Source organism: Macaca nemestrina, chromosome 8 (genome assembly GCF_043159975.1).
Source record: "Macaca nemestrina isolate mMacNem1 chromosome 8, mMacNem.hap1, whole genome shotgun sequence".
Lineage (NCBI taxonomy): Eukaryota > Metazoa > Chordata > Mammalia > Primates > Cercopithecidae > Macaca > Macaca nemestrina.
In genome coordinates, this window is record NC_092132.1 from 148,709,979 (window position 1) to 148,734,275 (window position 24,297).

The 24,297-nt window shown below is 35.2% G+C and overlaps 1 long non-coding RNA gene across 2 annotated transcripts in view; it reads left to right on the forward strand.

Moving 5' to 3' along the window:
• The first annotated feature begins 12,315 nt into the window (after nt 1-12,315).
• LOC105491862 (uncharacterized) overlaps nt 12,316-24,297 on the forward strand; it is a 38,447-nt gene continuing 26,465 nt past the window's right edge. The window contains exon 1 of one of the 2 annotated variants that reach the window (XR_011606581.1): nt 12,316-12,588. This is a non-coding gene — a long non-coding RNA (uncharacterized lncRNA). Of the gene's footprint in view, nt 12,589-23,201; nt 23,325-24,297 lie in introns of those variants that run through there. The other variant, XR_011606582.1, reaches the window with a different exon arrangement.

The window sequence follows — 24,297 nt, forward strand, 5'->3', positions numbered from 1 at the left end:
TCTTTTCTTGCAGAAATACTGCAGGTCATTTCATCATTCAAGTGTTCTGAATAAAAGTTTCCTCCTCAGTAATCTTTGAAGTTATTTTTTCTTGTTATATAATAACCAAAAAGCTTATTATAAACAGTAGCTATTCTATATAAGACAGTTGGATTATGGTGGGGAAACTTTTAGAAGAATATGTGAATTGTGGAATAAACTTTAAAATTAATATGTTTTCTTATTCAGTTAAAAAGTGTCCTTTTTGTTGTTGTTCAGCTGAGGATTTTTTCCCTTTAGTAAGGCAGTCTCATTGCTTAAAAACAATATGTTGATTTATATTCTAGCACAAGCTCCTTTATCATGAGAACACACCTCTAGAAAAGACTCCAAACCACTTCTTACGACAACATAATTCCTTATGGTTTTATACAGTTCAGAGTTGGATGTGATTTTCAAGAATACACTTGCAACCAAAGAGTTCTACTCTTCCTTCCTCATTATATTCAAATCCCATTAAGAACAGAAGTGACATTTCATGTTTTGGTATTTATTGTGCTGAAATGAAAAAAAAAAAACACAACATCTCATATATTTTTGACATATTCTCCCATTAGTATTGAGTGCCTAAATAATTTGAGCTATGTGATGTTAAGGAAAAGCAGTTCTTAAAATACTAAGGTTTAGGCAGTTTATTCATCATTTACAAGCAAAGCTCTTTGATGCAGACCTTCACTAATGGTTAGGCAACTGGACACGATTTTTCATTCTTAGTAACCTAAAGTGCCACTTTACAAGAACCCTAAAAGCACCAATGTAAAATATTGAATCTTTGCTTATGTCAGGGTTTTAATTAAACATTTTGTTCTGTGAATGTTTTTGACTTTGAACTTATTTTTATGTGTTTAAATGCAGCTTATGCTTAGTTTATTGTTTCATTGCTTCACTAACCAATATATATTCAAAATAATAAAATAATTTTAGCACTTATCAATTATGACCACAAAACTGAACTTAATAAACATTTGTGATTATAAATCTGAATAAAACTAATACTTATATTTCTCCAGAAGCACTTCTTTAGTATCATGCAATTTATAGTCATTACTTCATTTAGAAAAAATATGTGTTCTTACTTGACAAAAATTCTAGTGAAGCTTGTTTCACTATTTGTAAATTAGGATTGCAAAGAAAAATGATTTTATTTACTGTGACTGAAGGATAATATTTGACTATAAATTAGACCAAAGTATGTGAAATTAAAATAAAAGATTATAAAAACAAGCTATAAAACAAATTGTTACATATTGTTAGATTTTTATACATTTTGATTATAATTAACAAGTTCACCTTAAACTACCTCATATTTTAAAGTGATACAATTGAACATGACTGGTATTTGGCTCTTGCCACATGTGACTCACCAGTGGAATTTGTTGACTTCCGAATCAGTTTATAACTTGGTTAATGAAACGAGTCCATTGTTAAAGAATATAAGTGATGCAATAATTTCAAGCGCCATGAAATTGTCTAAATAGTCATTCCAAATGCCTGTCCTCACTCTTGACTCCGCGATATACAGTCCCTGGACCAGAACCAGTTTTGAGACTCCACTTTGAGCAGCACAGTCACGTGGTCCCAGGAGGGCAGTGCCAGGGACTATTCCCTGGGAGAAAGGTGAAGCCCACATTATGCACTGCCTTTGATCATAACTCAAGAAGATTTACTTCAGCAGCCAGTGGAGATTTCTGAAAGTAAGAAAATGGAATTATCAGTCTTAGGAAGATTAGTCACACCAAAGTGTTTCAGATGGTGTGAATAATGGAAGGCAAGAGTCAAGATAATTTAAATAATCCAGAGACTGGGCTAGAATGATGATGCTGAATTTGAGAAGAAGCAGGCAACTGAAAGTAAAATCACATTTAATAGGGTTTTAACACTGATGTTTCTATTGCCATGTTTTAAATTTCTAACAATATATCATCCTTAGCAGGTCTTAGTGAAACAAAATGTATGTGTAGGTATTTAAAAATATATTTTATACAATCCTCAAAATAAAACAAATACGGTGACATCTGTCTCCTGTCTCAAAGCAAAGAATATACTGGCAAAAGTTGTGGGAAATTGACATTTCTAGAACTACAGAAATCAACCAAAGTTCTGAAAGAATCTGGAGCATATTAATTTAAGAAAAACATCTGCGTATTAGTAAGCACGGTGAGTGTGTTTTAACATGCCCTATTTTCTTTTATCTCTCCAGATTTGTGACAGGTTTAAAGTCAGCAGCCTCAACATCATAATGAAAACCAGAAATCTACAGCTTTTTACTGGGGTTGGGGAAGAGGTGTAGAAACCATCTAAAACTTGCTTCCAGAAAATTGTAATTATTTGTCTTACTGGTAACACCCTAAAAGATCCTCATTTGCAGGGATTTTAATGATTTGACCTGAATCTGATCCTACCTAGTGTAGCTTTTGCCTCAAGAACCTTTGCCAAAAACAACCAGTGGTGATGGTTTAATATCCCAGATGCCAGAGATGACAAGAACAGGTGAGGCAAACAAAAAACTGAACAAAAACAAAAACTAAAAAGCTGTGGGTTGAGATGTCCATAGAAAGCTTTAAAAATGCTGACATGGTCGGGCACACCTGTAATCCCAGCACTTTGGGAAGCCAAGGCAGGCAGATCACTTAAGGTCAGGAGTTCAAGACCAGCCTGGCCAACAAGGGGAAACCCTGTCTCTACTAAAAATACAAAATTTAGTCAGGTGAGTACCTGTAATTCCAGCTACTTGGGAGGCTGAGGCAGGAAAATCCCTTGAACCAGGGAGGCAGAGGTTGCAGTAAGCCAAGATCACGTCACTGTACTCCAGCCTTGGTGGCAGAGTGAGACTCCATCTCAAACAATAATAATAATAATAAAATAAACAAATAAATAATTAAATATCTCTGACATATTTACAACACAAACTGAGAAGCTTACACGTTTGGGAATGTCCCTATGTATGTCCAAGAAATACCCAAAGTGAGACTCTTACCTTTGCTAGACCTTGAGACCTTGTTCACGTAGGGGGTGGGGGTTAAAGCAGAATTGTAAACACTGCCTGACTGAGTGTTGAGCTGTGTCCCAAAATCCACTCAAAACGAATGAGCAAGCACTAGGGGATTACTGGTTGTTGCCTTCTAAGAAATAGAACTCAAGCTAACTGAGCAGAGAGTACAATGACCACAAATGACAAATAATACAGATATTAAGGAATTAGTCCAAGAAAATAGCTAAGCAACAGCAAAAATAATTCAAGGAAAGTATGAGAGTAATGTCTAACCAAATAAAGAATATCAATAAAGAAATATAAATTACCAAAAGATAGCAATTCTGGAGTTGAAAATTACAATGGCTGAAATAAAAATGTACTAGAGTAGTTCAGCAGAAGATATAAGACAGTGCAGGAAGAATCAGTGAATTTGAAAATGGATTAATTAAAATGATTTATTTTGTTAATAAAATAGCAGAAAAATAATTTTAAAAGGGAAAGGGCAAAGCCTAAGAGACCCCTGGGAAACTGTAAGCATTCCAGCATACACATGATGACAGTCTCCTACAGAGATGAGAAAGAAAAGGGGACAGAAAAAGTATGGAAGAAATAATAATAAAAGCATCACATATTTGTTGAAAGACATGAACATACACATCCAAGAAACGCAATAAACTCCAGTATGAAAAATTCAAAGACATCTACAAAGAAACACATCATAGTCAATGAAACACATCATAGCCAAACTGTCAAAATGCAAGTCAAAGAGAGAATATTGAAGCAACTCATCAAGGTATCCTTAATAAGACTAGTAGCTGATTTTTCATCAGAAGCTATAAAGATTAGAAGACAATAGGATGATATATGCAAAATGCTGGAAAAAAAAAACAGTCAACCAAGAATTCTATACACAGTAAAATTATACTTCAAAATGAAAGAAATTAAGAGATCCCCATTTAAACACAAACCAGGGAAATTTATACACAGCATAACTGTCCTGAAAGAAATATTAAGAAAATACTTTAAACTCATGGACACTAGAAAAAAAAATTCAAGTCCACACAATACAATGAAGAGCTTTGCTAAAAGTAACTACAAAAGTAAACACAAAATACAGTACACCTGTATTTATTTTTGTAACTTTTTCTTCCACATGTGACATATAATGAGTAAATACGTAATGAGTATAAAAATAGTAGCACAAATGAGAGGAAAAATAGAAATATACAAAAGCAAATTTTTATATAATCTTAAATCATCTTGGATTTAATTTAAACTAGATTGTTATAAATTCAGGTGGCTATTTTAATTTCCAGGGCACTACTAACAAAATAACAAAAATAAAACAAAATAAATGACAGCATAATTTAAGCAGCACAGTAGAATATATTTATTTAACATAAGAGAGTGCAATAATTGAGGAATAAAATAATAAAAAGGACAAACAGTATATAAAATCAAATAAAGTGGCAGACATAAATCTTACTTTATTAATAACTACATACATCCAAAGTAAATAGATTGACCACTCTGTGAAAAGGTAGAAGTTGACAGAATGAATTTTTAAAAATGATCTGATGTTATATTGTATGCAAAAGATGTGCATTAGATTTAAACACAAAATGGAATGAAAGTAAAATGATAGTTTAAAAAGGGTATTATAAAAACTGTAACCAATAATGGCTATCTTAACATCAAGTAAAAGAGATTTTAAGACCAAAAATAATTACTAGATAAAAGGGATATTTTATAATTATAAAAGGTTTAGTAAGTCAAGAAGAGATAACATTTATTAAAATGTATGCCTTTTATGCACAGTATGTATAAAACAAAAACTGATTGAAATGAAAAAAAGTAGAAAATTTGACAGTAATAATTAGAGACAAAAATACTAACTTTCAGTAATGGATCTAACAACTAGATAGAAGATTGATGAGGAAACAGAGAACGTGATAAACACTATAAGCCAACAAGATCAAACAGACATAAACAGAATGCGCCATCCACTAATATCAGGGTACATATTCATCTCAAGTGAATATGGAACATTATCCAGAACAGACTATGTATTTGGCCTGAAACCAAATTTCAATAAATTTTTTAAAGTTTCAGTTTTAACAAAGGAAGTCATTTTCTTTGACAATAATAGAATGAAATTACTAAATAGAGAAAAAATCACAAGGAAAATTAGTAAATACTTGGGATAAATCATGCAGCAAACCACCATGGCACGTGTATATCTAACCTCCACTTTCTGCACATGTACCCTAGAATTTAAGTATAATAATAATAATAATAAAACACATACGGAAACTTACGGAACTCAGCTAAAACAATTTTGATGTAAAACTTGTAGCTGTAAATTCCTAAAATAAAAACAAATAAATATCTTAAATTAATAAAGAAACATTGAATCTTAAGAGACTGGAAAGAAGACCAAATTATCGCAAAGCAAGCAGAAGAAACGAAGTAATAAAGATTACACTGCAAGTAAATACAGAGAAAATAAACAAAAGTTGATTACACAAACATTTACACAAAAATGATTACACAAACAAAAATTTGACAAATTTCAACAAAATTTATAAACCTTTAGCTAGGATGACCAAAAAACTGATCAAATTATTAACATTAAAAATTAAGGAGTGTATATTACTATACCGATCTTATAAAAATGAAAAAGAATTATAATGGAATAGTATGAATAAGTGTACAAAAGTATTGCCTAGGTGAAATAGATGAATTCCTTGAAAGACACACAATACTGATCATGACTAATTAAGAAGTAGGAACTGTGAACCGACCTGTAACAAGTAAAGGAATTGAAATAATTGTCTTTATTTGCAGATGACATGATCCTTTACCTAGAAAACCATCGTCTCAGTCCAAAAGCTTCTTAAGCTGATAAGCAACTTCAGCAAAGTCTCAGGATACAAAATCGATGTGCAAAAATAGCTAGCATTTGTATACAACAACAATAGGCAAGCTGAGAGCCAAATCATAAATGAACTCCCATTCATAATTGCTACAAAGCAAATAAAGTACCTGGAAATACAGCTAACAAGGGAAGGGAAGAACCTCTTCAAGGGGAACTACAAACCACTGCTCCAGAAAATCAGAGAGGACACAAAGAAATGTAAAAACATTTCGTGCTCATGTGTAGAAAGAATCAACATCATAAAAATGCCCATAGTGTCCTAAGTAATTTATGGATTCAGACGTCTTATCAAAATGTATAAAATGAACAGAAGTAAGTTCTCAAATTATAAAACTCTTAAAATAAATCACAAGCATACCTTTTTATGACCTTAGGTTTGTCAATGATTTATTTCATATGATACCCAGAACATAAGCATTCGAAGAAAGAATATAAACTGGACTTCATCAAGTTTAAAAAGTTTTGTGTTCCAAAAGATTATATTAGGAAATTGAAAAGACAATCCATAAAATGTAGGAAATATTTGCAAATAATATACCTAATAAGGGTCTAAGATCCTGAGTCTGTTAGATTACTAATTTACAAAACCAGAGCCTTAACCAATGTGCTGCATGTAATTTCCAGAGTGTTTTCCTTCATTTATCTGTGAATATTCTAATTTGTATATTTCTGTACAATCCACTGTATGGATTGGTTTCTGTTCTCATAATTTCTGAATGAAAAGTGGGAAAAAAAGAATTAGTATTACTAGGAAAATATAGATAATTCTTCATATTTGTATCTAAATTATGAAAAACCTCAGTACCTCGAATTTAGAGAGTCTTTTTTTTAAAAAATTTTACTTCCCAACACAGAACAGTTCAGTGCCATCCTTTCAGCCTTACTGGCTGATAGTTTGGATATTTGCCTCCCTGAATCTCTTGCTGAAATGTAATTCCCAACGTTAGAGGTGGGGGTTGGTGGGAGGTGATTGGATCGTGGCAGCTGATCCCTCATGAATGCCTTAGCGCCGTCCGCTTTGTCCCATCCCCAGGATAATGAGTGAGTTCTCCTGAGATCTGTTTGTTTAAAATGTGGGACTTCCCCCTGTGCCCTTGATCCCGTTTTCACCATGTGATGTGCAAACTTTCCCTTCTCCTTCCAACATGAGTTAAAAATCTGCTTCCCCAGAGACAGACGCTGGTGCCATGCTGCTTGTACAGCCTACAGAACCGTGAAGCAATTAAACCTCTTTTCTTATAAATTACTCAGTCTCAAGTATAAAATTCAAGTTGAATTTTTTTCCTTTTTTTGTGCTTTAATTTGAATATTTACTTTTTTTATTATACTTAAGTTCTGGGATACATGTGCAGAACGTGCAGGTTTGCTACATAGGTATACATATTCCATGGTGGTTGGCTGCACCCATCAACCTGTCACCTACATTAGGTATTTCTCCTAATGCTATCCCTCCCGTTGCCCCCCAACACCCGACAGACCTCAGTGTGTGATGTTCTCCCTGTGCCCATTATGTTCTCATTGTTCAGCTCCCACTTATGAGTGAGAACATGCAATGTTTGGTTTTCTGTTCCTGTGTTAGTTTGCTGAGAATGATGGTTTCCAGCTTCATCCACATTCCTGCAAAGGACATGAACTCATTCTTTTTTATGGCTGCATAGTGTTCCATGGTGTATATGTGCCACATTTTCTTTATCCAGTCTATCATTGATGGGCATTTGGGTGGTTCCAAGTCTTGTGGAAGACACTGTGGTGATTCCTCGAGAATCTAGAACTAGAAATACCATTTGACCCAGCAGTCCCATTATTGGGTATATACCCAAAGGATTATAAATCATTCTAGTATGCAGACACATGCAGATGTATGTTTGTTGCAGCAGTATTCAAGCTGAATTTTATAGCACTGCAGGAAAGGCTTAACATACTACTGATTTGTTTGGAAGCAAGTGGCTTTCTTAATACATGATTAATTAATATTTATGTCAAATACAAAAGACAATTTTCTCTACAGAATATTGAAAGTCAGAATGACCTATGGTAATACTGAAAATAGAAAAATGAAAAGTCAGTTTCCTCTGATGACAACAAATACAAATGTCTAGGAAAAAATTTTTTGCTTTAAATTGTAAGCTCTCCAGTGCATTTGGTTTTAGATATGATGGATATAGTTGATAGATAGATGATAGGTAGATACATAAATTAAATAGACAAAGGATAGATAAATGCATAGAGATAGATGGAGACAAAGGAGAGAGATAGGTTGATTTTATATTTTTCAATTTATTAGAAAAATTGGAAAAATAAAAAGACTTCCACTTTCAAAAATATTTTTCCTATTACAACAGTTGCCATTTTTATTATAAAATGTTTGGAAAGTATCAGAGTTAAATGGAAAAAATTAAATAAAATAATCCATAATCTGAGAACTCTGGCATATTCATCTTAGTTCTTGATATATCTTTACCTCTTTTCCGAAAATCATTTTCAAATTATTCATAATTTCAAATATTCAGAGAAAATTATAAAATAATAAAACCATTTATTCCCACAGAATTGAATACATTTTTCTTTCTTTGTTTCAAATAACGTTTAAGCAAACTAAACTTCAGATGTATTATTGAAGTCCTTAATTCGATTACACTGTTCCCTCTAAGATAGGTGTATATCCTTTCCTGCTTTGCCTCTATTGTTTTCCATATACATACTTAAAAAATATATTTATTGTTATTCTGTATTTTTTTGAGATGTAGAACAAATGACAACAGCTTCGAGCAATCTTTTGCAATCTTTTGATTTTTGTTTAACATAAAACAAAGCATAGGATTGCCATAGTTAGATCCAATTTATTTGTTGCTAATTCCTTATTTGCTTATTCTGCTAATTTTGTTGGCTTATATAATTCAGATACCTCCTGATTTGTTTTTGTGTTTATTTTGTCAAAATATTTTAAGTTTAATACGTGCACTATCTCCATGTTTTTCATCAGTCTTTGTGCTTTTTCTATTTTGTTCAAAAGATTCTTCCATATTCTGAGTTTATGCATATATTATTCTATATTGTCTTAATTAAAAAAAAGTTTCATTTATCCCTCAGATGTGTACATCAGGAATGTATTTCCTGAGTTGTGCTATGTAACCATCTAATTATATTGTTTTCCGTATAACAGGCCAACTGACCCATCATTAAGTAATTCAATCTATTCTGACTCATTGGTAATATCACCTGTGTTCCCAGAAGCTACTATTTATAACAGTAACTATTAGTAACTCTAGTAACTCTAGTCTATCTCAGTGGTGCGTGTACCTATTTTTATTTTTATTTTTGAGATGGAGTCTCGTTCTGTTGCCCAGGCTGGAGTGCAGTGGCGTGATCTCAGCTCACTGCAACCTCTACCTCTTGAGTTCAAGCAATTCTCCTGCCTCAGCCTCCCCAGTAGCCAGGACTACAGGCGCATGCTGCCATGCCCAGCTAATTTTTTGTACTTTAGTAGGGACAGGGTTTCACCATGTTGCCCAGGCTGGTTGTGAACTCCTGAGCTCAGGCAATCCACCCGCCTAGGCCTCCCAAAATGCTGGGATTACAGGTGTGAGCCACCGCGCCCTGCCATGTGTACGTATTCTTAAACGATACCCTTTAATTACCACATCTGCATAACAATTTTGATACCTGAAGATGCATATTCTCCTTCATTATTCTTCTTTTAGACACATTTATTGAATCGGTAAGGGGATCAATGAGCAGTGCACAAATGCTTCAGCCAAAGGCAGCTGATGTCAGCAGCCTCAGTGTGCACACAGAACTGAGACAAGAGTTCAATTCTGGCTAGCCAGTGTGCAAGCGCCCTGCAGGAACAACAGGCCTGCTTCAAGCTGCAGGATGTTGGAGTTGACTTTTACAACCATAGCTTGTCCAAAGCAAGCATGGATGAGACCAACATTTCAAAAGAGGGAAAGGAGAGTTGTTCCAGGCCTTAAGTTGTTGGTGTGTGGAGCAGTATGTACACCCTGTAAGCCACAAAGCAGCTGAGTTCTGTTGATATACGGAGCACTAATAAGGGGTTTGTGTCAGTCTGTGAGAGCCAGTGTTAGATCAACTGCTTCAAATATCAGTGTGCGTGCAAGGCTAAATAGGTTAATTATGGGGATTAACTTTGCACACACATGGCTTGTTCTCGCATCGAGGACGATGGTTTTCAACACTGGCTGCCTATTAGAATTTTGGGGGGGAGCTTTTAAAAATATTAATGTCCAGGCTACACCCTAGGACCAATTAAATGAGCATCTCTGAGTGTGGAATCCAGGCATGAGCAACATTTTACCAAATCCCCTGAAGATTGTAATGTGCACACACCTCTGAGAACAGCTTTAGTGTCAACTCAATTATGTGGTCTCAGCCTGGCTTGAAATCAGTAATTATATAAGAAAGAGAAACTACTAGGAGCCACCCAGAAGGCTAAGCGCATCCAGGACAAGTCAGAAGCAGTAGCCAGTGGGCTCAAGGATGAAAATGATGGCCCACAAAATATTGTGTACATTTTGGATATTTACTTTTAATGTAGCATTGAAGTGCAAGGAACTTGGAGAAAATTATTTAAGATAATGTGCTCAGCTGATGAATCCTATAGAAGAGAGTTACTTTTCTGTTGCCCTACTCTGAGCTCAAGCACATACAGCAAACGTGCGGCTTTGTGGAATGGGCAACGCAGGATCCTTCTGCTTTGTTGGTCTGCCAGTGGGAAGATGCTCTGTGATCCAAGATATTTCTCTACCTCCTCTACATTCCAGCCAGCAAGGAGTAGGGATGGGGAGTGGAAACCAGTGTCTTGCCTGAAAACAATAAACAGAACATTTCTGCTCTTATCTCCTTGGTGAGAAATCAGTCATGTGTTCTTGCTCATATGCAAAGCCTGGAAAATATATTAAAGGTGGTCATGTGCGTAACTAAAAGGAGAAGTAGAGAATGGATATTAGGAATCAATTATTCTCTCACAACGGGAATCAAAGGAAAATGGAAGTTAATACAGTTTAAATACACATTTAAATAAAGGTTGATATCATGGTTGCCACCATTGCAAAAGACTACCTTAGTAAGAAGGGAACAGTATTTCAGCTGCCACTCGATGGAGAAGTAGTGTTATTATTAAGTCAATTTTCCCTTGACCCTTCTAAATGCATAGTTCCAAAGGCATGTTTTGCTGAGTGATAGAATGAGAACCTCAGTTGACATTCTAATTAGAGAGATGGCCAATTGAAAGGTTTTGTTTGTTTGTTTGATACAGGGTCTTGCCCTGTTTCCCAGGCTGGAGTGCAGTGGTGTTATCATGGCTCACTGCAGCCTCAACCTCACAGCTTAAGCAAACCTCTTCCTCAGCCTCCTGAGTGACTGGGACCACAGGCACACGCCATCACACATGGCTAATTTTTGTAGTTTTTGTAGAGACTGAGTTTTGCTATGTTGTCCAGGCTGGTCTTGAACCTCTGGGGTCAGCTGAGCCACCATGTTGGCCTCCCAAAGTTCTGGGGTTAGAGGCACAAGCCACTGCGCACAGCCTCATTGGAGTATTGAGGAAGGGAAGAGCTTAAGGTGAGCCTGAAGCATCTTGTAGTTCCAGAAAGTAAGTGCTAAAACACACACCCACAGACACACTCACAGACGATGTGTGAATGTCAAAAGGACATTGGAACTAACTGAAAGAGTTGGCTAGAGTTGAAACTGCGACAATTTGGAGAATAAAACAAATAAAGTAATAATAAGCTACACCTCAAATATATTATTGACTACATACTGACATAAGCAAATGATTGAATATGTAAAGACATGAGGGAGGACAGACAAGTCTCCTGTGCAAAGGAATTAAAAATACTGTATCAGGATAACTTTTCTCTAAAGAGTGGACCATAACTCTCTGCTCCTTAAGTTAGAGGTGTGTTTAAAAGTGACGTCCTTCTGCAGAGAGCAGAAGGGAGGGGAGAGAAGAGACATGTGACTTTTCAGTACAGAAACCTGACAACATTGTCTCAGCCAGCTGTCAAAGTTAAGGCCAACAGTAATAAATCACATTTATAGTGATAGATCAGCTTGACCCTTCTCCGACATGAAAGTATGAGCTATTTTGTATTAACATGATTCTCATTAGCCAGTTTAATGGTGGGAATTTTAACTGAGAGTTCTAGTGAATCAATGTTTTGATACGATGTGATGAAAATGATACTTTATCTCTGGGTCTTTCTACCCATAACTCTGACCTAATAATGGGAAAAACATTAGATAAATTCCAGTCAGATGAAAAAATCCAAGTCTCAACATTCTACAAAATAACTGACCAGTTCTCTTTAAAACTGCCAAGGTCGGTTAAATTAATAAACTGTCAAGACCTACCAGGAGGCCAAGGAGACAATGACTGCTAAATGTGATGTAGTATTTGAATATGATTGTATCAAAGAAAAAGACATTAGTTAATAGGTCAGGAAAAATGAATGAAGTTTTAATTTTGCTAATAATAATATAGGTAACGATAATCAACAACTAGCTAGAAAGATCCTGCATGCAAGAACAATAGAAGGAGAATTAAAAGAAAGGAAATAAATATTTGAGTTTTTTTGATTGGTAACTACCTGACAAGAGATAAAGTGAATTTGCGGTAATATTTGTTTTTACCTTTGGAAAAAAAAAATTTTTTTAATATTTAAGTTCTACTTTTGTAATCCCAGTGGCTATGTAATCTTACATATCTAAATATGTATATATTTTTATATGTGAATAAACAAGGGTATTTGTAGCTTTTACATAACTTTTAGCAAACTTCAGCTCTTTTGTCTTCTGTTAAAACCACTATTCACAGTGTGTCTGTGAAAGTAAATTTATTTTTCGTGATTTGATGATATTGATGGTTATTGTCAAACTTGGTAAGAGAAATACAGCTTCAAATGAAAAAACAACAGTCGTCCACCAGACAGCCTCTTACTCTGTCAGGGGGCAGAGTTAATTTGTGCCACTTCAGCAAAGAGTAGATTCCTTCTTTCACAGCCTGGGTTTAATGATGGCATTGATCAAAATGTTAATTTATGTTGATTTATCAAGACATGGTGATTGTAGTGATAAGCCTTCATGATTGGTACTTCCAAAGTAAATGTACTGAAATGATAAATGCGTGTTTCCCTGGCCACAGAAATGGATTTTACTCTGCAGTTAATGTTTCCTATAACCCAACTTCATTAGGCAGAACTCAGTTAATGACATCATGAATTTGTTTCATTTTATCAAATTGCATTAATTAGGGAAATGTGCTGAATGTTGATTGTGAAGAAACATACTCTTTTTCCTTGGAATGACAGAATTAAAAACAAGGTAATTGGATTAATTTTCCCTTCTTTTTTTTTTTTCTTTAACCCCTGTTAACTAGGAATGAGAAAATCCTTTCTCAACAGAAAGGCATAAGCAGCTTTGTTTTAACATAATTCTTATTAGCCAATTTAATTGTAGGAATTTTAAGTGCAAGTTTTACTGGATCAATGCCAGACTCTGGCAACCATATTGAATACAGTATCTCCAGAGTCTTAGACATTTGAAAATAAAAGCTTGAGATTTCCTATAATGGTTTTTTTAAAAAATCCAAAACAAAAAACAAGCACTGATTTCTTTCTCATGGTTCTATAAATTATTTATTTTGGGTATGTTTTATCACCCCTGCTCTCAAAGCTTAGAATAATGTTATCCGTGATCTGGAAGTTCTGTTGCGATGATGGTCTACTGCAGAGTACACATGATTCATGGTGGTCTGTGTGAGTTGTTTAAAATATTGTTGCATGGCACTTAATTATAGTAACAGATTATCACAACAGTTGAAAATTGAATCATTTGCATGTAATTATGGGTGTTCTCTAGATTGGAGGGGGACAGGTAACTTTCTTTAAAGAGAAAGCATGGGTCTTTTGTTGTCTTTATTCCACTGGGGGCTCTTGTTCCAGTTCATGTTGAAAAACACATTTCATGAATATGCCACATGCAGCCCAATAGCTGTTCTGTATTCAAACCCAGTAAGCATGTTCCCACTGGGGCATGAACCAAATCACAACCTTTAGAAATAAGTACCTTCTGGGGTCAAAGCAGAGGTCATCTTCATGTTTAAGCTCTAAGTAACCAAGAAAGAGGCTTTATTCTAAACTTAGAGTGAATAATTGCTTCGTGCACATGCATGTTATCCTCAGAGGTAAGATAAGCAAATTAAGCAATTGTTCTCATACAAAACTGTTCAGAAGTATACACATACCCCCCACCCTGCCACACACACACACACACACACACACACCTGTCAGAGTAGAATGGTTCCTTAGTCTCTGTTTTTGTGACTTCATGAATAGAGTTAAATAGGCAAATGATGAAATGCATTTAAAGAAAAATGACCTGGCTAATTTTCTATTTAAAATGTGGAGGGTACATTGGATACCTAAAGAGGTCTCTAACTGATATGAGGAATTTATAATCTTTTCTCTTTCCAAGCCTCAGTCTGCTCATCTCTAAATTAGCTCCTTCCTACTCTGATATTTTAGGATTTTAGGATTTAAAAAATACTATCCCTTTAGTCATCTTGACTCTGCTATATAAACAATGTTTTATTGTATTGATAATTTTAATTCATCAGGCTTGATGAAAAATACACAATAAGTATAGCATTCATCTGAGAAAATTTAGTACTTATTCGTATGAAAGTCGTGGTATTCTAGTAATTTGAGAGAAGGTGGTTATAAATGCCAGAGTTACAGTGTAAGGAAAGCAAAACAGAGTCTGAGCACTCCATCACTTCGATTACATGAGGTGGGCAATGAAGAGGCAGGGATCTGCGTGTAATGACACAGGCGATGGGATCGAATTGAAACCCACTGAATATAGGGCATTTTCTATCACTCCCCGAATCTTCCTGATATATAAACACATATTAGATTCATTGAATTTAAACAGTAATAAAGATGATAACCGGATTTAACATTTATTTGTTTTTATTTTACAGTAGTTTTATGTTTATGGAATTTGAGAAGATAGAACATAGGCTTGCCATCCCTGTTTCTGATGCTTCCTATCATCAACTTCTTATGCTGGTATGGCATATTTTTACAAATCGTGCCTCAATATTGAGGCATTATTATTAACAAAATCCCATGCTTCACTAGGATTTCTTTTAATTTTTAACAATTTTTACTCCACACTTCCAGCCAGGAAGCTGTATTGCATTTAATTGTCATGGCTACGTAGGCTCTTGTCCCTGATAATTTCTTGGACTTTCCTCACTTTTGATGACCTTGACGACTTTAAGACATACTCATTAGATATTTTATAAACTGTCCTGTGGTTGGATTTATCCGATGTTTTACTCATGATTAGACAAGGGTTGTAAGTTTGGGGGGGGAGACTAAAAAAGGTAAAGCACCATTTTTGCTATATCCTGTCAAGAGTGCATGCGATTAACATGGTTTCTCATGGTTGATGCTGACTTGCATCACCTGGCTGAGGTGATGTGATATGGTTTGGCTGCGTCCTCATCCAAATCTCATCTTTAATTGTAGTTTCCATAATCCCCACGTGTGGTGGGAAGGACCAGGTGGGAGGTAATTGAATCAAGGGAGTGGTTACCTCCATGCTGTTCTCGTGATAGTGAGTGAGTTCTCATGAGATCTTACGGTTTTATAAGGGGCTTTTCGTTCTTTTGCTTGGCACTTCTTCTTGCCGCCACCATGTGAAGAAGGATGTGTTTGCTTCCTTTTCTGCCATGATTGTAAGTTTCCTGAGGCCTCCCCAGCCGTGTTGAACTGTGAGTCAATTAAACCCGTTTCCTTTATAAATTACCCAGTCTCAGGGACGTCTTTATTACCAGTGTGAGAACAGAGTAATACATGATGTTTGTCATATTTTTCCACTATGGAGTCAATCTCACCTTTTTGCACTTTCCATACTGTGCACTTTATAAGTAGCCACTCTGTGCAGCCTACATTGAAGGGGGGGAAGTTATGTTCTACTCTTGAGGGCAGAGTAATTTTTTTTTGTATATATTTTCTATAATTCTTCTCCACAGGAGACTTGTCTACCATCTTTCATTTATTTTTTAATACATTATATCCGTATGGACTCATGGATACTTATTTCATAACTCAGGGTATAGTCTAATACTACATTATTTAATGTTTCGCTCAAAGTATTTCATATTTGGACATTAGGAGCACTATCATTTGACCCTTGGTTCCTTTGACACATTCCTATTATTTTACATATTTTTTAACCCTTCTTACTTCCTGCACTATAAGATACTGCAGGATCCACTTATATATGCCCAGCGCCAGTCCTGGAATCAACCATTTCTCCAAGGAACTCTGATTCCTTTCATGGGAGAGCAGCATTATAAATCAGTATTCCATCACTAGGTGTTCTTGTTGCTAGTGGAGTATTGTTCCTTGCGTTCTTTCACCAATACCATGTGGTCTTGTATAATGCTGCCTTGAATAATGTAACTTTACAGTAGGTCTTGAATTGAGGTAGTGAAGATCTTTCGACTGTCTTATGTCAATAATGTTTAAGCCATTGCCTTTAAGTAATGCCTCTCCATATTAAGTTTAGGATAAATTTGTCCATGTGTATAAAATAGCTTGCTGGGATTGTGAGTGAGATTGCATTACATGTATAGATCAGGTTAGGAATAACTGATATCTTAATAATATTTGCTGTCCCAATACATGAACCTGGAATATCTTTCCATTTATTTAGATTTTCTTTGATTTCTTTCATCAGAGATTTGTAATTTCTTGCAAAGAAATCCTGTACATATTTGGTTGTATGTTGCCTTAGTGTTTTCAGGCTGCTTTAGCAAGATACCACAAATTGGATGTCCTGAATAACATCCAGTTTTTTGGATGTTGTTTATTTATTTTTGGTTCTGAAAAGTCCAAGTTCAAGGTGCCAGCAGATCTGGTGTCTGGTGAGGGCTGGTTTTGTTTTGCAGACAGCCATTTTCTCACCGTGTCCTCATAGAGCAGAAAGAGAAAACATGCTGTTGTGACTTTTTATATGGGCACTAATTCTGTTATTGTACCTCTAAAGACTCTACTTCCTAATATCATCACATTGGAAGTTAGTGCTTCAACATATGAATTTTGCAGAGACACAAACATTTAGTCCGTAAAATATTTATACCTAAGTATTATATTATATATGGGTTGATTGTAAATGGTAATGTTTAGTTAGTTTTAAAATTTCAAATCCCAATAGTTCATTGCTGGTATATGGGAAAGCAGTTGACTTTTGTATACTAACATTGCATCTACGGTCTTCCTATTCCTTCTTTTTAGTTCCAGGAGTCATTATTTTCAGTTGTTTGGGATTTTCTACATAGATAAATATACTATACAAATACAAACTCTTTTATTTTGTTCTTCCCAACCTATAGAACTTTATTTCCTTTTATTTTGTATTGCACTAGGTAATATACCCAGGATGATGTTGAATCAGACTGGTGAAAAAGGACATCCTTGCCATGTTCCTGACAATAGAAAAATGACCAGATTTTCACCATTAAGTATGATGTTAGCTGTAGGTATTTGGAGGATGTTCTTTAACAAGCTGGAGGAGATCTCCTGTAATAGTACTTTGCTGAGAGTTTTTTCAGGAATGACTGTTGGATTCTGTGAAATTCTTTTTCTAAGTAATTGATACGGTAACATATTTTGTCAGTGGTGGTGCAGGTTTTGATGTGTTTTAGCAAAGTGACTCCTTTTTTTATTGATAAATCTATTATCTGAATATTGGTGCACTGCCACCTCAAATTTATATGTTGAAATCCTAACTTCCAAGGTGATAGTATTAGGAGTTGGGGCTTTTGGGTGCTGAGTTGGCCATGACAGTGGAGATTAGTGCCTTTATAAAAGAGACTCCAGAGATGCTGGCTCATTCCTTCCACCATGTGAGAATATGCAGCAGCAAGGTGGTTGCCTATAAACCAGGAAACAAGCCTTCACCAAGCATTGAATCTGTGATGTCATGACTTTGAACTTCCCAGCCTCCAGAACTGTGAAAAATAAAGCCTTGCTGTTTACGAGCCACCCAGTTCATAGCATTTTGTTATGGCAGCCTGAAAAATCTAAGACAATGAACCGGCACTGGTTATCTGACCACGCTGTATAATTCTTTTAATAAATTTTTTGATTTAATTTGCTATTTTTTTTGAAACTTTACATCTATATTTATGAGAGATACTGGTCTATTCACCTATTTCAGAATTTAGTTTTATGTTAATATAAATTGAGTTTCAGAAAATGAATTAAAATGTGATCTTTCAAGGCTGGGCACAGTGGCTTACACCTGTAATCCCAGCACTTTGGGAGTCCAAGACGGGTGTATCAGTTGAGGTCAGGAGTTCGAGGCCAGCCTGGCCAACATGGTGAAACCCCGTCTCTACTAAAAATACAAAAATTAGCTTGGCATGATGGTGCGTGTATGTAGTCCCAGCTGAGGCAGGAGAGGGGAATTGCTTGAAACTGGGAGGCAGAGGTTGCAGTAAGACAACATCACACCACTGCGTTCCAGCATGGGCAACAGAATGAGACTCCATCTCAAAAAAAAAAAAAAAAAGTTATCTTTTTGCTTCTGAATTTTGAAAGACATTGTGGAGGATTAGTATCCTTTTTTACTTAAATGTTTAGCAAGATTCACAAATGAGACTCTCTGGGCCTCATGTTTTCTTTGTTAGAAGATTGAAAATACCAATTAGATTTATTTGATATTTATAGGTTGACTCAGCTAATTCATTTTTCCTTAAGTGATGGTGTTATATGTCTTTCAATGAATGATCTACCTCATTTAAATGATCAAATTGTGAGTTGTGAACTTGTTTATAGTACTCTTTATTACCTTCACAATGTGAAGGTTGACTCAGCTAATTCATTTTTCCTTAAGTGATGGTGTTATATGTCTTTCAATGAATGATCTACCTCATTTAAATGATCAAATTGTGAGTTGTGAACTTGTTTATAGTACTCTTTATTGCCTTCACAATGCATATAGGATCAGTAGATAGCATACAAGAATCCTGCTTTCACTTTTGATGTTGCTAATTTGGGGCTTCTCTTTTTGTTGATTACTTTGGCTAAAAGTTTATCAACTTTACTAATTTCTTTCAAATAAAACTTTGTTGTTATTCTGGTTTTTTTCTGTCTTCAGTTCAATTAATTTCTGCTTTAATTTTTATTATTTTCCTCTGTTTCCATTAAGCATAAATTATTTTTCTTTTCCAAGTTTCAAAAAAAGGAAGCTTAGGTAATTGATTTTAGATTTTTAAATTTTCTAATATGTACATTTAGTGCTATAAATTTTCTTCTACATGCTGTTTTTAATGCACCTGATATATTTTGATTAATCGTGTTTTTATGTTAATTTAGAACAAATATTTTAATTGCTATTAGAACTTCTTTGATACGTGTATTATTTAGAAACGTGTTTTTGAATCACCAAATATTTTACAATTTTCCATTTATCTTTCTGCTATTGTTTTCTAAGTTATTTCTATTGTGATCTGAGAACATACTTTGATTTCTATTCTTGTATTTTGTTAAAATGTGTTTTGTAACCCATAATCTTGTCTAACTTGGAGAATGTTCTATTAATATTAGGAAACCTGATCAAGTTAAAAGATTGTGCTCTTCAGGTCATCTATATTCTCACTGAGAATTTTTTCTGTTTGATCTATTAATTCCAAAAGGAAGGCTTTGAAGTGTCCTATTATAAAAGTTTCTACTTGTCACTTTAGTTCTGTAAGGTTTTTGCATCACTTATTATATGCTCTGTTGTTACGTGCATATATGTTTAGGATTGTTGTGTATTTCTGGATAATTGATCCCCTTTATCATATGTAATATGCCCCATAATCCCAGATATCTATTTTTGTAAAATTAATAATCCAGGATACTTTCATTAAAGTTAGTAAGCAATATAATTTTATTATTCACCTAATTTTTACTATTCGCTTATTGAGTCTTTATACTTAAGTGAGTTCTTTATGACAACATTTTTGGGGACTTAGTTTTGTTTTTGCTTTTATTAAATCACTCTGAGCCATCTTTGTTTTTCACTTGCTGTGTTTAAATCATTCATATTTAAAGTGGTTTTCTGTATATTTGGATGAATAGCTACCATGTTTGTAACTGTTTTCAATCCATTGTATTTTTTTGTTCTTGTTCTTTTATTTTCTGCCTTGTCTGAGTTTATTTCAAAATCTGACATGATTCCATTTATCTCTTCTCTTAGCATATCAATTAACTTTAAAAAATGTATTTTTATTGGTTTTTCAGTATTTATTTATAACTAATTAAAATTCCCCTTCAAGTAACACTATATTGCTTCATATATGGAGCATATGTCTTCTATCAGAGTATTTCCAATTCCTTCCTCTAGTTTCTTATTCCACTGCTTTCATTCGTTTCACTTATCTATATGCTATTTTACTCAATATGTTCTTAATATTATTATTTTTAAATTATCTTTCAGAACAATTATAAATAAGGAAAATAAAACACTATACCTTTTCTGATTCCTTCTTTATTCACTTCCTTTATATATGTGGATTTGAATTTCTTGCCTATATTATCTTCCTTCTCCCTAAAGAATTTTTAACATTTCCTGCAGGTAAGATCTATCATTATGAATTGCCTAAGTCTTTGTTGAAATGAGAAAGTCTTTATTTTTTCTTGTGTTTTTGAATAATTTTACTGAATATAAATTCTGTTTTTTATCTTCAATATTTCAAATATTTTACTGCACTCTCTTCCTCTTGTGTGTTCTGGTAAGTTCTCTGTAGTGCTCTTCTTTTAGAGATTATGTGTTTTGTTTGTTTTCAATATTTTTTTCTTTGTCTTTAGTTTCCTGTATTTTGAATATAATATGCCTGCTTCCTGTATTTGTCATTTGGTGTTTGTCATTAATTTAGGGAGGTTATTTGCAATGTAACATCAGATATTTTTGTGCTTTTTTCTGTTTTTCTTCTTCTGTTACTCCAGTTAATCGTAAGGTATATTACCCCTTTGAAATTGTCCCACTTTTCTTGAGTGCTCTATTTTTAATAGTTTTTTTCTGTTAAATATTCTCACTCTTTATGTTTAAGTGTGTAGAGTTTCTGTTGACCTATCTTTGAGGTTGGCGATTCTCACTTTAGCTGTGCCTGCTCTTCAGATGAACTCATTAAAAACAGACATTCTTCATTTCTATTATAGTGTTATGAATTTCCTGCATTTCCTTTTTGCTTATTTTTTGAATATCCATCTCTCTTCTTACACTGCTTGCAATGTTTTATTTTGTTTTCCATATTGTTCACTTTCTCCATTAGTACCCTTAGAATATTAATCATGATTTTTTTCAATTCACAAACTGATAATTTCAAAATCTCTCCCATATCTGATTTTGTTTCTGATGCTCTCTTTGTCTCTTCATCTCGTGTTTTTTTTCTATATTTTAGCATGCTTCATAATTTTTGTTGTTGTTGAAAACCAGACATAATGCATGGAGTTATAGGAACTGAGGTAAATAGGTCTTCAGTTTAAAAAAGATGGGCCACATTTAATTTTTGCGACTGTTGTAGCTGCCACAGTTTTCAGATTTTTCTGGTATCCTGGTTCTTGTGCTCATTAATTCTAGGATTCCCTAAGGACTCCTTCTCAAACAGAGTTTGTATTTTGTAGCTTTTTCTATCTGTAATACACTGTTGTCATACTGGATACGTGTTGGTGTGGAGGTAAGGTGTGGGAATGGGGAAACATTTTATGGTCTTGTGATTGCACCTTAGTGGGCCTGTGTTTTGAGGTCATCATCTTTAAGAACATTTCTCTAGTTATATAGATATTTTTTTAAAAACTCTTCTGTTGAGACATGAAGTCAAAGAAGAACTGGAATGAGAGCAATGACCTTCCTCCGGCTGGTGTAGGCTCTACCGAAGTCCTTTCAGCTGCTGAGGGGGTACTGTTTATGGATAATGCTCTGGGTGTATTTCACATGGTTTCCCCATGTCCTGCCAGAATCAGGAGGGTTTATTTCTCAGATCTTCACCATGAGAACACAGTGGGGCTTCTGGAGATAACACCCATAAATGTGTGAATTTTAAGACTGCAGCCTTCAGCCTCTACAAGTTTTTCTTTCTCATGATAGTCCCCATGCCCTTGAGAAATTCATCAAAATTACCATTTTACACTTTGTACCAGTTTATGGCTTCAGATGCTGCTGTTCCAGTTAAGCAGGTATCTGCTGGACTCTCTGGATTTGCCTGCCCAGTGCTTTCTGGTGCAAGATTTCCCCACAGCCTCACTCCACTGATGCACCAAAGAATAGTCATTGGTTAACAGTTAGTTTCATTTTTTCTTGTTGTAAGGAGGGTTGTGATAACTTCTAAGGTTTTTGTATACCAGAGCTAAAACCAGAGTTCAGAAGAGCTTATTTTTAATTTTTTAAATCGATAAATAAAAATGGTATGTATCTATGGTATACAACATGATGTTTTGAAATATGTATACGTTGTGGAATAGCTAAATCAAGCTAATTAGCATAGGCATTACCTCACATATTTGTGGTGAGAATGCAAAATCTTTTGAAGCAATTTTTAAGTATACAATATATCGTTATCAACTATAGTCACCACTTTGAACATAAGGTCTATAGGACTTAGTCCTCTGGTTTAACTGAAATTTTTAATCATTTTACCAACATTTCCCAACCCCACACCCTGAATAGCTTATTTCCAATTTTTTTCATCATTTTCCTTTTTGACTTCCTTCCATTAGGACTCATTGTGTAATAGAAGGATACATGACTACATGCACTTTTTCAACAACGTTCCCTGCAGATTCTAAGTTGGAGTCTTAAGGTGAAGGAAATAAGTATCATCAGAGGGAATTTATAAAAATAGTACCTGGGATTTATGCGGCATGTTACTATTTACAGATCACTCCCATGAATATTCACATAGTTCTGCCTTCAGGGCCATACAGCTGCTTATCCTGGAGCCCAGGGCTGTTTTCCAGAGATGCTGCTTTGTGTTCTGATGGCTTGACTCTGTGCCATTTTTGGCCTTGGGCGAAGCAGCACACGACAAGACACAAAATATGGCTTCCGATGCAGTGCCATGGGGCTAGATGATGTCATCTGGAAATGCATGAAAACTCTGAATTTTGGAAAGTATAAAACAGGGGAAAGTCTGACAGACAACTTTCCTTTCCTTCCCTTCCTTCCCCAAGGTCTACCCCAAGGTGCACTCTCTCTGTGCAGTTTGTTTGGAGACATCAGGGGGCCAAGCAGAAAATACCTGCTGAGTGACAAGCTGTGTCTCTCTAGATCCCTGTGAAGTGTGGCCAGCAGGTAACAGCGCACCTTCAATTGCGTTCTGACCTTTCCTACCGCATTTGTTTATCTCTCATTAAGAGCATCCCAGGATTGCATTTCCAAATTATGGTATCAGCAATTGATGCCTATTTGCCTCAGACTCTGCTTTTTCTCAGGAACTCGGTTTCTTTCTTGTTTTGTTGTTGTTGTTGTTGACATGGAGTCTCAGGGGTCTCACTCTGTTACCCAGGCTGGAGTGCAGTGGCATGATCTCAGTTCACTGCAACATCTGCCTCCCGGGTTCAAGCAATTCTCCTGCCTCAGGCTCCTGAGTAGCTGGGATCACAGGTGCCCACCACCACGCCCAGACAATTTTTGTATTTTGTATGGGGTTTCACCATATTGGCCAGGCTGCTCTTGAACTCCTGACCATAAGTGAGCCACCCATCTTAGCCTTCCAAAGTGCTGGGATTACAGGTGTGAGCCACTGTACCTGGCCCAAGAACTTGGTCTAAAAAAGCCATCAGGTAGTTGAACAGCGGTAGATTGCTAGATCTCTGCCAAAAACCAGCAGTAATGCAGGGCAGGAAAACTCCCTTGACATTTTGATTTTTGTCCCTTGTTATATTTGTTCAAATCTTGTGCAACCCATTAGCCCTTATTCGTTGAAATTTTCAATCCTAGTTCTATGTTCTCCATTAATACTTCTGTAGTGGTCTTGTGAAATTTTAATGTACATAAAATGCTCTCTCTAAAACCCTAGCCTTAACCTCCTTTCCACCAGTGTTTTGCTTCCCTTGTGGCCTCAGCCATTCCATCCCATGATCTCAACACAGACCTCTCGAGATTATAAACTTCAGCTTCTTTGAAGCCTCACTGTAAATGTCCCGTGTTCCAGCTTCATGCACCTGACTCTGTACATTGTTCTGTATTTCCTGAACCTGTAATCCACTGTTCCTACCAATTTTTCACTGTCCCTCATTATCTTTACTTTCTTTTCTCATTTCTC